This window comes from Patiria miniata, unplaced genomic scaffold (genome assembly GCF_015706575.1).
Source record: "Patiria miniata isolate m_02_andy unplaced genomic scaffold, ASM1570657v1 HiC_scaffold_10, whole genome shotgun sequence".
NCBI classification, from domain to species: domain Eukaryota; kingdom Metazoa; phylum Echinodermata; class Asteroidea; order Valvatida; family Asterinidae; genus Patiria; species Patiria miniata.
In genome coordinates this window covers 8,458,498-8,473,436 of record NW_024037048.1, presented here as the reverse complement: position 1 = coordinate 8,473,436, position 14,939 = coordinate 8,458,498, and the positions used below count along the sequence as shown (strand labels likewise).

General features: G+C 41.5%; 2 long non-coding RNA genes across 2 annotated transcripts; both read left to right on the top strand.

The window, feature by feature from the left end:
* Nucleotides 1-291: 291 nt before the first annotated feature.
* Nucleotides 292-1,271, top strand: LOC119736953. The gene is made up of 2 exons (XR_005272325.1): nt 292-641; nt 954-1,271. It is a non-coding gene; the product is annotated as an uncharacterized LOC119736953 (long non-coding RNA).
* Nucleotides 1,272-7,586: 6,315 nt separating this feature from the next.
* LOC119736949 lies at nt 7,587-10,086 on the top strand. Its single transcript, XR_005272324.1, has 2 exons — nt 7,587-9,456; nt 9,769-10,086. It is a non-coding gene; the product is annotated as an uncharacterized LOC119736949 (long non-coding RNA).
* The last annotated feature ends 4,853 nt before the right edge of the window (nt 10,087-14,939 follow it).

Here is a 14,939-nt window from a genome sequence, read left to right as displayed (position 1 = left end):
CACGCTCAAAGAGAAGGTAGAATCTCCTTCTTTCGCTCATGCAACCCCCCCCCCCCCCTCCACTGAGAAAGCTATAAACGAGGACCTCTTGGGCGCCATCGTGTCTTATAAATGCTTGTACCAAATACACAATAACCAGCATGAGTGAACCAGTGAAGTGTCCCTCATTCCGGCTTCTGCTTGTTTTTACTATAAAGCGCCCTCTTTTGTCCATGCCATGCATGGAGGCAATACACTGAAAGCTTTCCTAGTGTCCACTTTACGCTAAGTCCCTGGTTTGTGTGTTTTTAATGTAGGGGTCCGTGTCTTTTGAGAGACTCCGTAGTCTTCGTGTGAGACCGTGATTTCATCAGTTCTATTTATAGCGTGTAGCGACATGTCACCGCTATTCATCCACATGTAGTGCAAATAGTTCCTTTGAGGAAAAGTAATTATTTAAAACAGTTTGGACGCATCAATCCTGAATTCACTTATTTGTAAACTTCTATTAATGTGGGAGATTGTATCCTGTAACTGTTAGAGACACTTTTGCTGAGCTAATAGTATCAGGAGAGGGGTTGTGAGGCGCATTAATCTACATGTGTTTTGCCATCTTGGAAAGTGATGAGCAATACCGTCCTTTTCGGATCAGCTGCCAATGTGTGAGTACATTGAAGAATAGTTTGTGCCCCTAAACTCAGCTTTTGATGATAACATTTTTATATCTATTGCATGATTTGTGTCTCATAGTCTCACATCACTATCCCTGATACTACTGGACAAATCTTAGGTTCATATGTTGATTGGAAAAAGAGTAATTTAAGGTTCATTTGTCCTCTCGATCTGTTGAAAACTTTCGTGAGTGAATCACCTGGTCGCACACGGTGACTGTTTCATGTCTGCAATTTACAGTGACTGTTGTATGTCTAATTCTAGCTTTGGTTTCTTGCTCCATAAAATATTTTGTGTGACAGGTTGGCGAGTTTGATGCCATAACACAACCCAGCTTGGCGTTCGGGGAAATTTGAAGTTGAGGAAATTTAGCAATTTATAAGGGAAATTTAGGGAAATTAAGCAACAGTTGAACGTAACGGCATTTTGTACTGGAATTTAAGTTAATTGACAATTGTAGACCACGCAAATTCTATACCCTAGCTCCTGTAACACTGGTTTATTTCATATAACACTACTTGCCATTGTGGGAACTGATTGTCATTTATTTCATTCTGCTTTGTTTATATAAAATCAGACATCAATTAAAATAATTTGATATTCCAATCTGAGAAGTGAAACTTTTTGCATCAGCTTCCAATTATTTTGTTTCTGATTTTGAATTATTGCCTCAGCGTCCTAAACTCATCATTTAGCGGACTTTCCTTCAAGTATCGTGGTGCACATAACACTGCCCCATGGTCTCCGCGATCAGTGCAAAAGTGGCGTCGTAGACAGGATAGCTTTGGCATTGACTTTCAGTTTCCCACATACTAAGTTTTAATTTCCCCGAACGCCAGTTATACGGTCGATCACATTTTTGGAGCACACTCTTCGTTTGATGTCGCGAGTCCTCAACTGTCGACCATATCCTATGCTGGGACGGATCCGTTAAGCACCGTTCAAGTAGAGAACGCGTTGTTTTCTCATTTAAAGTTGTATTGCATCAATTTTACATGTGTGCATGTGGTGGTAGGTCATTGAATATTTTGTTGACCACAGGTTGCACCCCACTATATTAGGTGCACACCCGTAAATATCTGTTCACATATGCATTTCGGCTTTTCATGCAAATGCGACACGTTTAGTGAGGTTTTCTTGCTCAAACTCAACAGAAATTGTGGTGAAGGTGGTCCCTCATGCAGATCTGGATAAAGATTACCACATGCATTCAGTGAAATGTGATGTGTTTCACATGTACACACTTTGTGTATTGTTACACAGCTATCTTTAAGGTGTAGCTGTCTATGCGTGTGTATAGTTTATATGCTAATTAGTAATTTTTTTTTGGACATGTACACGAGCTGACTTTGTGTATAGATACACCGCTATCTTTAAGGTGTAGCTGTCATTGCTTGAGCATATCTTATATGCCAATCAGTAACTTTTGAGTGTAGAAGTGAGATTGTTAATACATTTGTAACTCCTTCTGAAGTCGCGCTTAAAGGAAAGCGATATTGTAGTGTTTACTTACATGGTAAACAGTTTATTGATGGAATTTTAGGGAAAGACACCCAATTCCACGTTGTGTATATTTACTAGTATGAGGGGTATACAGCTAACTTGACAGAAACTCCCATCTATCATTTTCTTGATTGATTTTGTTGGGAGTACCTCAAAATATGGCAACCCCAGAGGCACTTGGGGAAATTCTCGCTCAGTCTCAGAAGGCTCTGGCTGAAACACTTGCAGGTGCCCTTCAAAACCTGAAATATCAAAGGGCTCCTACAGTTAAGTTGACTAAATTCTATGGTCGCCCTAGGAACACTGGAGACCTAACCCTTTGCGAATGGTTAGATGAGTTAGATACATACTGCAGACAATTAGGCCTTAAGGGTGGTGATAGGGTTTCTGCAGTATTGGACCACCTTGGAGGAGTAGCTAAGGAAGAGATACTTTGTTGTCCCAAGCAAGATCATAAAGATTTTGCGAAGCTGATTGCAACTTTGCAATCGCGATTCGGTCCTCAGGAGTCGGTACAATCACTAAACGGTGCATTCTATGCCCGCACACAATTAGAGGGCGAGTCATTGGCAGATTTTGGACGCGCACTTATACTTTTCTATAACCGCGTAGAGTCTGCTGCGGCTGACCCACAGGAAAGTGAGGCATTTGCACGACTAAGAGAGAAGGCCCTTAAAGAGCAATTTATAAAGGGAGCAGCAAGGCCGTATGTTCGCCGTGAATTACGAAAGTTAGAGATGGATTACCAAGACATGTCCTTTTTCGAGTTTCGGGACATAGCGCTTAAACTCTTCCAAGACTTAGATTCAGTTTCCAGTGGTCCGGTACACGACAGTCCCTATCATGCAGAACCAACTCCCACACTTGTTGATAAGGTCACAACCCGACCTTCCGATCAGACAACACTCAAATCTGTGTCCGAAAGGCAAGATCAACTCATAAAACTAGTTGAGGGTATGACTGTTCAGTTGCAAGAAGTAGGTAAAGTAGTAATTGAATTGAGCAAAGTGGTTGGTCAACTTGCAAACAATAGGCAATATCAACCAAGGCGCCCTGTCCCTCAGTGTACCTATTGTTCAAAACGGGGACATGATGCTGAAGTTTGCTACAAACGGCAAAATGATCTTAGGAGAGCCGGCGAGGCCACTGGGCCTCCGCCGAACATACCTCAATCTAAAACAGAACATAATGTGGCTGCGCAACCTAGTCTGGGAAAAGTTGTCCCCCTGTCATAGAGGACACTGTGGCAGAGGGGGTGTCGGTGCCCACTCCTGATTCATCTGTACTGGCTGGGGGTGATAGGGTTAATGCACAAACTCTCCGCAGGGAACTTCTTGCCCAAAGTCCCACAGCTAGAATCTGTATTGGGGGTAAAATGGTAAATTGCATCCTTGATACCGGGGCAGAGACTTCATTGATCTCATCAAAATTCTATCATGAACACTTAGCATCAGTAGTTGGGGAGTTAAATGAGGTAGGAACCTTCATAAATCTTAGGGGTGCCAATGATCTTGAAATACCTGTTAAGGGTTATTTAAGGACTAACATTACGATATTTGGGCAGAAGCTCACTGCAAGCTTTTTGGTAACATCATCAGAATCTCCCGAAGGCACAAATCCACGCAGGGAGAAATTCCCTATATTGTTAGGGTGCAATATCTTGAGATTGGTTGCACACCATCAAGGGTGTGTGAACCACATAAAACCTGGGTCCGACTGGGACCTTGCTCTGAAATGGTTTCAGCTTGTTGAGAATAGTGATTTGGATAACAGTGACACTAACGGTGTTAGCAGTCACACGTTTTGTGTGAAAACTCAAGTGAACGAGTTAATTCCTCCAGAGTCTGCAAAGAGCATCAGTTGTAATGTAGACGCAGACTGTCCAGATAACAGCTTATTGCTGTTACAGCCTTGTTTTGTTAACCCATCCTGTAGGGAGGATGATAATAGTGTATGTCACGATGGCCTATGTCCATCGCTTGTTGTACTGGAAGGCGTCCAGCCAAACAGTACGTCCTTGTTGTTGATCATTATCAACACTGGTGACGAGCCAGTGTTGGTGCCTGGTAATACTGAAATAGCAGTTGCTACTTCGGTTGAGTTAGCTGAAGAGGTTTTGGTGGATCTTGATGATGAGGGACTGAAGATCTCTGTACAAAATATTGTCTCTGATGAGACAGATCCTACTGAGGTTAATGTTGAATCTTTTGGGCGAGTGTCTAGTGACACCACTCAGGAAAAACCTGAGCATGCCTCCATTGATGAACCCGGGGAAGTGTTTGTGTTCCCAGATGGGACGAAATTTTCCTTACCCCCAGGGTTAAGTTTACAGAACCTTAGTTACAGTAACGCTGTTGAAGCAGCTAAGTTGATACAGAGACACACAAGGGCCTTCTCCGCGAGTCCACTAGACCTAGGCTATTGCAATCTCATCCCGCATGAGATCAAACTTTCTGACGATAGACCTGTAAATTTGCCTTACAGGCGTGTGATGCCTGATCAAGTAAGTGAGGTCAAGAAAATGCTGCAGGATCTACTCGATAGAAATATCATACGTAGATCAGCGAGCCCCTATGCAAGTCCGATCGTCTTAGTCAAAAAGAAAAATGGACAGTTAAGACTTTGTATAGATTATCGTTGTCTAAATTCAAAGACACAGCGAGACGCCTTCCCTCTACCAAGAATAGAGGAAACTCTCGAATCCCTAGGTGGCTCAAAGTTCTTTTCTTCGTTAGATTTGACCCACGGTTATTTTCAGGTGTCACTACATCCCGACGCAATCGCGAAGACAGCTTTCCGAGTCCCTTGGGGACTATATGAATTCTTGCGTTTACCGCAAGGCTTGACAAATAGCCCCAGCACCTTTCAACGGGTGATGGAGTTGATCTTTGGAGACCTTAATCAGACAGAAGTCATACTGTATCTTGACGATGTATTGGTGTTCTCAACCACGTTTGAGGAACATATCAGTAGACTAGATAAGGTCTTCTCACGTATTGAGGAGAATGGCCTTAAGCTAAAAGGGTCTAAATGTAGACTCTTCCAGACATCGGTTTCGCACTTGGGCCACATAGTTAGTGATCAAGGAATCTCTGTAGATCCAGATAAAGTTGCTAGGGTCAGAGATTGGCCTATTCCCTCGAAAGCGACACAGTTGAGGTCATTCCTCGGACTTGCCTCATATTATAGGCGCTATGTGAAAGGTTTTTCCGCTATTGCTGCTCCACTTCATGCGCTATGCGTCAAAGCACCGGAAAAAGCAGGGAACACCGGTGATCCATTTGCATGGTCAGCCGAGGCTGACAATGCTTTTCAGACTCTCAAACAGGCTCTTTGTGAGGCCCCTGTTTTGGCATTCCCGTGTTTTGAGAAAGATTTTGTGCTCGAGATCGATGCATCTCTGAAAGGCCTAGGGGCCTGTCTATCTCAATATGATGAGGGGGGCAACCTTCATCCAGTAGCATATGCTAGCCGGGGTTTGCGGGGACCGGAACGTAACTATAGCGACCTCTCTAGTTTTAAGTTAGAGCTGTTGGCTCTAAAATGGGCAGTGTCTGAAAAGTTTAAGGAGTACCTCATGGGAAAGAAAACAGTGGTATGGACAGATAATAACCCATTGGCCCATATCCAAACCGCGAAGTTGGGAGCAACCGAGCAACGCTGGGTGGCCCAACTTGCTCCATTTGACCTAGAAGTCAAATATCGTACTGGTCGTTCGAACAAGTGTGCCGATGCACTTAGTCGAAACCCTCCGAATGAGGTTGCGGTAGGAACAGTAGAGCCCCTCCATGTAGAGTCTAAGAGTACTTGTACTCCAATCCCACCTGGTGTAAGGTCTTGTCATGTCTCATGTTTTGAAGCTGGTGTGGTTAATAATGAAAGTGACTTACCTGGGGTTACACCATCAGTACTGCCGTCCTATTCTTTTGAGGAGTTAGCCTCGTTACAGAAAGGGGATGACACTCTTGGTAAAGTCTGGGCGCTTTGGAAGATACCTTGGCAACCTGGTCAGGAAGTTTTGGACCCTAATCTCCTCACCACTGCAGTAAAGGGGTGGATCAGGGAATGGCCTTGTTTTGTCGAGCGTCAAGGGGTTTTGTACCGTACCCATAATGAACCTGGGTTAGGACAGTGTTACCAGCTATTAGTTCCGAGCTCACTTCGTGCAACAATCTTAGAGGCGTCACATGATCAATGGGGTCACCAGGGAGTGGGTAGAACCTTGGGTTTCATGAAAAAGCGTTGCTTTTGGCCTGGTATGAACAAACATGTTCGTGAACATATTCAAAATTGCTTCCACTGTACAATCACCAAAACACCCACTCCGACTGTCCGGCCACCCATGCGCCATCTGCTATCGTTCCGTCCGTTGGAAAGACTAGCTATTGACTTTCTCAAGCTTGACAAAGGCTTAGGTAATCTTGAGGACGTACTTGTCATGACGGACTCGTTCACGAAATTCGCTGTCGCCGTCCCATGTAGAGACCAAAAAGCCTCCACCGTTGCTCGAGTCTTGAGGGATCATTGGTTTTCACGGTATGGGGTACCGTTACAACTACATTCTGACCGTGGCCAAAACTTCGAAAGTGGTGTTATCAGTGAGCTATGCAAACTGTACGGTATAGAAAGAACTCGAACTACTGCGTACCACCCTCAAGGAAACGCTCAAACGGAACGTTTCAATAAAACTGTATGCGGTCTCATCAAGTCTCTCGATCATAAGAAACGGAAACGGTGGCCTGAGCTGCTGCCGCACTTGGTTTTTGTTTATAACTCGACCCCACACAGTGTTACCGGATACGCACCATATACTTTAATGTTCGGTCGTGAGCCTACAGTACCCTTGGATCAACTTCTCAACAACACCAATAATAACTGGAATGAGAGTGTTACCAAGGAACAAGCAGATATCATTCGCGAAACCCATGAGATTGCTAAGCAGCGTCTAGTTAAAGCAGCTCAGGCTAACAAACGTCGCTATGACAAACGGGCTTATGCAAGTCCTTTGCCTGTTGGTAGCCGTGTACTTCTAAAACAGTGCGCGTTTACTCAGCGACATAAACTAGCAGATACTTATGGGGAACAACAGTATGTAGTGGTAAAGTCCAACAAAGAGGGAGACCTGTATGCAATTAAACCGTTTGATGGTGGTGTTGATCGTTGGGTTAATAGAAAGATGATTGTTCTTGATCCAAGAGGGAAATCAGTTGAACCAAGTTTGGAAGAACCCCGATTGAACCTACCCTCCGTTGACAACGAAGGTGGGGTTGATATCGATGACGATGATTCTTCTCTAGATTGGGAATGGATGTTAGCTCCAGCAACTGACCCTAAGGCTCCCGATACACCCAGTCGTAAAATCACACAACCGACTTCAGAGTCTAGTGTGATGAAGCCAAGCACTTCATCACCCAGTGGTAAAGAGCCACTCTCACTACCAGTCCATGACCCCGAACCTAGGCGTTCGGAGCGTATTCGGAAGAAGAGGTTAGGTGACTGGCCTAACCCCATTACTTAGCTATATATAGCCTTACATTCAAAGAGGTTCTGATAAGTCTCAGACCTTTGTAAGATTGTTTAAGTTCATAGAGTGTCTGATAAGTCTCAGACCTTTGTAGGTTTATTTGGGGAAGGGACTTGCCTGTTTCAAGTATTTTACAGGTCCGGCCTTATGCCACCTCTTCACCCATCATATATATACTGTAGTTGATATGTATATCGTCCATGTTTGTGACGTGAAATAACATTCTAATTAGCTCTGTGCATTTATACAACTCGGCAGAAGAGATCTGCTGTGAACTTTTGGTTTATACAGAATGGTCAATAAGCCAATTATACTCATTTATTGACCTAAATATGTTTTGTTTACTTGTTTTATATCAGAGACTGCTGTAAAGAAGACTGAATAAGATATATTCAGAGGAGATTATTGCATCACTCGATGATGTCTAGTAAACAGGCAGTATTCTTATTTGGACATTCATTTCCGGCTCGCCTTCTTCGGCATGCTCGGGAACAACATGTCGAAGTGTCATCCTTAATAGGCTTAGATGATAGTTGTAGCATATTTGTTGAAGGTCATCCAGGGTTGACCTATTCTCGGATTTTCGATTCTATCCCTCATTATTTGAGTAAGATGAAATCTAGATCAATCGATGTACTCATTGTGGATCTTGGAACGAATGATCTGTGCAATCCAGATTGTACCCCTGGAAAAGTGGTCGAAATGGTTGTTAAGTTTCTAGAATTGATTGCAACCTGGGGAATCACTCCGAACCATATAATCTTCCTATCGGTAATCAAAAGAACAACCATCTCAAGAGCTGGGCAAGTTAGGGTCTCAACATTTAATCATAGGGTAAAACGCTTCAACTCCCTTCTCAGTGCAACATTGGAAAGATATCCAAAGGCTACAATGTATGCACAGCGGAGAATTAACCACCCCAAGTGCCTCTCAGATGGATGCCATCTTAACTCAGATGGTATGATTAATTATTGCCGTGGGATAAAAGGAGCCATTGATCGATGTTAGGTATAACCATAGTATAACATAGCGTTAACTATTGTGTATGAATGTAAATTAACACATCTTTGTGCATTGTATAACTAGTAAGAAAACCATTCTGTAGATTTGTTCACGGTGTTATATACATGTATCTAGTTTACTCAATACATATTCGTGTATATGTATGGACGTGATATGTTAATAATGCTCGGTTTTCAAGGTACTTGCTCTGTGTGAGTCGGGTTCATCCCATACCAACCGATTGCCTAGTTTCATTTTAAACAAGGTGTTTTTTATTATACGCTGTTATAACATTGTAGTTTACATCATTTTGTATGTGTATGATTACTGATACTGTATTTAGAAAAATTCTTTGTAATTGTGGCCTATAATTGGAATTGCTAATGAAGGACCATTCGGGGGCGCATGGTCTCAAAGCAGGGAAGTTGTAGGGGTCCGTGTCTTTTGAGAGACTCCGTAGTCTTCGTGTGAGACCGTGATTTCATCAGTTCTATTTATAGCGTGTAGCGACATGTCACCGCTATTCATCCACATGTGGTGCAAATAGTTCCTTTGAGGAAAAGTAATTATTTAAAACAGTTTGGACGCATCAATCCTGAATTCACTTATTTGTAAACTTCTATTAATGTGGGAGATTGTATCCTGTAACTGTTAGAGACACTTTTGCTGAGCTAATAGTATCAGGAGAGGGGTTGTGAGGCGCATTAATCTACATGTGTTTTGCCATCTTGGAAAGTGATGAGCAATACCGTCCTTTTCGGATCAGCTGCCAATGTGTGAGTACATTGAAGAATAGTTTGTGCCCCTAAACTCAGCTTTTGATGATAACATTTTTATATCTATTGCATGATTTGTGTCTCATAGTCTCACATCACTATCCCTGATACTACTGGACAAATCTTAGGTTCATATGTTGATTGGAAAAAGAGTAATTTAAGGTTCATTTGTCCTCTCGATCTGTTGAAAACTTTCGTGAGTGAATCACCTGGTCGCACACGGTGACTGTTTCATGTCTGCAATTTACAGTGACTGTTGTATGTCTAATTCTAGCTTTGGTTTCTTGCTCCATAAAATATTTTGTGTGACAGGTTGGCGAGTTTGATGCCATAACACAACCCAGCTTGGCGTTCGGGGAAATTTGAAGTTGAGGAAATTTAGCAATTTATAAGGGAAATTTAGGGAAATTAAGCAACAGTTGAACGTAACGGCATTTTGTACTGGAATTTAAGTTAATTGACAATTGTAGACCACGCAAATTCTATACCCTAGCTCGTGTAACACTGGTTTATTTCATATAACACTACTTGCCATTGTGGGAACTGATTGTCATTTATTTCATTCTGCTTTGTTTATATAAAATCAGACATCAATTAAAATAATTTGATATTCCAATCTGAGAAGTGAAACTTTTTGCATCAGCTTCCAATTATTTTGTTTCTGATTTTGAATTATTGCCTCAGCGTCCTAAACTCATCATTTAGCGGACTTTCCTTCAAGTATCGTGGTGCACATAACACTGCCCCATGGTCTCCGCGATCAGTGCATTAAGTCCAGTCTTGCAACATCTATTAATTGGGTCCAACCTTTGACATTCTGGAGGCTGATTTTCAATAATGAGATTGATCACTTTCAATCCATTTTTCCGTAAAACTCTCAGTTCATTTGATTTGCCAAGTGCATGGAACTCGACTTTATTAAACATCAATAAATCACGACATTTTTTCGCATGAAATCTTTTTTTTTCTTTCAGACCAACAGACAGATGCGGATCCGTGAATTGCTTCGCCAACATTCCCAGGAGGCTCAGCTCATTGTCATGTAAGTACAAACCGGCGATAATGGCCACTATCGGACAATTAACCTATCACGGTGGAATTGCGTCAACGCAGCTTGTAAAATATTGTCTAAACATGATATAGAAATGGACGCAGAACGCCAAAATCTGAGACAAACAAAAGTTAACGTACAAAATTCCATGAGCCGTTTCGCGGATACCGCCATCTTTGAAATGGGGGGGGGGGGGGGGGGGGCATTACATTGAAAAGTCATGCCATCATTCTCAGCTACAGTTGCATGATGAGACGTATTTTCATTGTAATGCCCCCCCCCCCCCCGAAAAAAATAATAATTCAAAGATGGCGGTACCAGCGAAAAGGCTTATAGAGTTGTCTAAGGGGCATGGTTAACTCGCAAGCGGCGGTAGGTCAATGAGTGGCGCTTTTCATGGTGGCACAATTGCTGACGTTTACACGAAATACCAAAAATTCTTTAAAAGCCGCTGGCGAAACAAGAAACTTTATAAACAAAACTAAGGACACTTGTGTAAAAACTAAAAGTTACTTGTTTAAAAAGGGCACTCTTTACAGAATACTTGGGGGGGGGGGTGTTAACCGCTGGTGCAAAAAATGGGGGCGGGGTGAGCAATAGATCTAACAGTGCTTGTGACCCAGTCTGACTGAGCTACTGTGGTCACCTGATCAAAAGTGGTGATCTGATTGGCCAATGTGCACTGTTGATTGACATGCAGGAAGGGTCCATTTTAACCTTTTCTTTGATTTCTTGCAGGAGTCTACCTATTCCCAGGAAGCGTACTTGTTCAGCCTACATGTACATGTGCTGGCTGGAGACATTATCCAAGGATATGCTGTCAGCAGGGATGCCAAATATGGCATCCAAATAAAAGTCAATACAAAGAAATTCACTTGAAATGATAAAGTGACAAAGGACAATTCCAACCAGTTGAAAGACCCTCCTCACTTGAATGGAATTTGTGCTTAGTTTTGATTGATTTCGTTAAGATTGTTTCTTTACCATCCAACGGGCTCACACTTTCACTGATGTTTTCAAAGTGAGTTTCTTGAATGCAATCAAGTAATGCTGATTAAGAACAATGAAAGTCTTCAAATAATTTGGAGTCTTTTAATCAAGAAACACTTGTCGTACTTTTACGGGCTTTAAAAACAACAGCCAACTCCACTTTTTTCATTACTGTGGGCACGTTTCTGTTTCAACTGAAAGTAATTAAAATCATTGTTTTTTTTCATAACGAAGCCAAGCGAAAAAAGAGAGTATTTATCAACAATGGTGGTGCTTTTGGTAATCCTCAGAATGAGGTTTTATGCATACTGTTTTCATAGCCAGTCAATTGTACTACTTTAACATAATTCTCACATATTGTAACGTTTAAAATAATGCAATCATTTCATAAAAACCAGTGTATTCTAATTGCTGTGAATAGCATTAGAATATTTCAAACAATTGTTAATCCAAATGCCAAGCTTAAAGTCTATAAGAAAATCAGATTCAATCACTCGATACTTTTTTCGTGACTTGAAATAAAAATTGATACATGCATGGGATTGATTTAATTGACATCATCTGTGCTGGGCATACAGGGAACATAAGGCAAAGAAAATAACAAGTTACAGTAAACGCCCTAAAATTATCCAGGTATGTAGCAAAATATTTTGTTTGTTTGTCTGTATGTCTTTTATACTTTGTTTGCTTTAATTAGGATACAGTTATTGTGTTGAATTATTCTGTTTTAAATACCCAATACTACAAATAAGTTGCATTTATTTTCGGAAAAAAACATGTTATTTTATATGTTGACCAAATGTGGCAATAACAAAAAATGGCGGTCAGAAACATGGCCTAAAAAATTCAGGTTGGTCGAGAAAACACCATAAACACAATTTTTTTTTAGTTGTTAACATTTCTGGATACATGGTGGCACTGCTTTATTGCAAACCTTTTGTTTCAAAAAAATAATGACCCAGCTTGCTTTGAAAAAATATTCCATCAAAATACTTCCCAAAAGGCCTACAATGGGTACCAAAAAAATCGTCGTCAAAAAACTTAACGCATACTTTTCACTATATCTCAATACTCATGCATAAAGCTAAATATTTTGTTTTGCAGAAAGTCAAAAAAAATTGGCAAATCCATTGTTGTATACAGATCGGCGCATGCGCAAAGCAAAATCATTAATATTAATATTTTGTGACATTGTCATTGAACATTATTTGTTTTAATTCATTGGTTATTGTTTCGGCAAAATGGAAAGCGATTAAAAAAATCAGCAACACGATGCTCGTGTATCTTTATGTGTTGGATTGTGTTTATTCGGGGTAAAGGAGGAAGCCACTGAATGAGGTGTAGTGACCACCAATTGCCCTACCGTGCATTGTGAGATACATCGTATCTCCACGCTGCAGAACCACCACCGCGCTCCCAGACACCTGCTCAAAGTGACTTGAATCATTGCTATAGCCAGTGACAACCATGTCGCCGTTCTTCCGGAGATAAACGCGCAGGCGGCTGCTGGAAGGATATTTGCACACAGAAAACATGAACACGTAGGTGCCCGGCACACCACACGTGAACGTGCCGGTCTCGAGATCGAAGCTGGTACCCGGCAGAAGCGTCTTGGTCGCCTGGAAGGGCAAACGGGTGTCGTCACTCGTAGAGGTATCCGAGGTGCTCGTCCTCACCACGGTGAATGCTACCCGCTGGTTGGAGTCGTCTGGTGTCTCCCCTGGCTCACCCTTTTGACCTTTGACACCAGTTTCCCCCGTTGGCCCCACAAAACCTCTTGGTCCCATCTTGCCCGGGAGGCCTCTGCCGTCGTCACCCGGCTCTCCTCTTTGACCTGCATCACCCTTTGACCCTTGTAAAATTCCTACAATTGCAGCTGTTTCCTGGCAGCACGTTTGGCCCGCCTGAGACGCAGGACCATCACCGTCCGAGGGAACCGGCTCAGTAACGGAAGCTCGGAGGTTGACGGAGTTACCCAGAAGGAGGGCAATTGAAAGAACGGTTGCCAAGAAGATCTTCATTCTGTACAGAAAAAAAATGATTAAACTGAAACAAATCAGGTGAGAATTTCTTTTAAATAAAATAGTTAAAAAAAATAGCGACGAGTACAGAAAAAGGAAAAAATGTTGCAACCTGACGTCACTTTTTTCTTCATTATATCATCTCAATGAAGGTCATTCATTGCAAAAATGATGATCAGACATGAATCTGGGACTGAGAGACATTTCCATTTTTGTTAGGAAATACTTTTCTTGATCCTCCATAAACTTTGTACACAATCGCGGAAGTGGCGTCAGGTTGCAACCGTTTTTTTCGAGAAAAATATTGATGTCAGATAAACTGCAGAGTTAGTCTAACTCATGACAATCGGATTTGAAAACAAAACAAAACATGAGATTGAAGAAATCGCTGTTCAGAGAATGTGTTCTTCGTGATAACAGTGACGTATCAGGGGGCTGGAGCTAACATTGATGAAAAGCTTAATTTTTAAAATTGGTTGCCATGGCAACCCATTGAATTGTTTAATAAAGATCTCCAAATTGCATGCCGATAGGATAAAGCGCATTGGAGCTGTAGTATTTTTTTTTTGGGGGGGGGCGGAGCACATTTTGCCCCTTCCCAGGTCCTTATAGAATAATTAATTAAACCTCACCACACCCACCTCGATGGTTCGTTCTTGAAGATCAGGTCCAAGAAGAGATCACAAGGAGTTCAGTGAAGGCTGAAAAACATACGAAGGAACACTGATTACCTTTTATACTTTAGTAAGAAATAATATTTTATTATTCAATTTAGATAAACTCGTGAGTTTTTTTCTCATTTAATTTTGATGGCACAAATTGTTTTTATGGCACATTGTCCGGGATTTCTCACGACATTGACTGATGCTTGAAATTAGTCCAATATTTCTATTGAAACGTTTATTCAAATCGCCTGCATCTACTTATGACGCAGTAGTAAGTCATTCAAATTTCAATGTCACACCTTGCTCATTCAATATTTAAAAACATGGGCAAGCGTTTTGAACACCCGGTTGAATTTAGCGAAAGTTCGCAATTGTTCAGAGTATTTTCATTCACGAGTAAAAAAGTAGGCATCAAAACGTGACTTTCTTTGATTTTCTTGCGCTTTGGATTTCAGTCCCGCTCGAGAATTCAATTTGATGCGTACGTTTATAAAAGTAGCACGTGTTCAATGACATAAGTTGCTTAAGATGTTGTGTTAATGTGTTGCAAAACAGTTTAAAATTAATGACATGGCTTTTGAAAAAGTTTGATAGAGGAATTTACAGCTATTTCGAAGAAAATATTGAATGCCTAACACATTTCAAAACAGAAGTTTAAAAATGTAAAATGTTAAAGTGATAGAAGAAAATACATTCTGAGCACTCAAAAGACAGATCTGTATATGTAAACCGAAGTGAGCAGTTTGTTTATTGTTG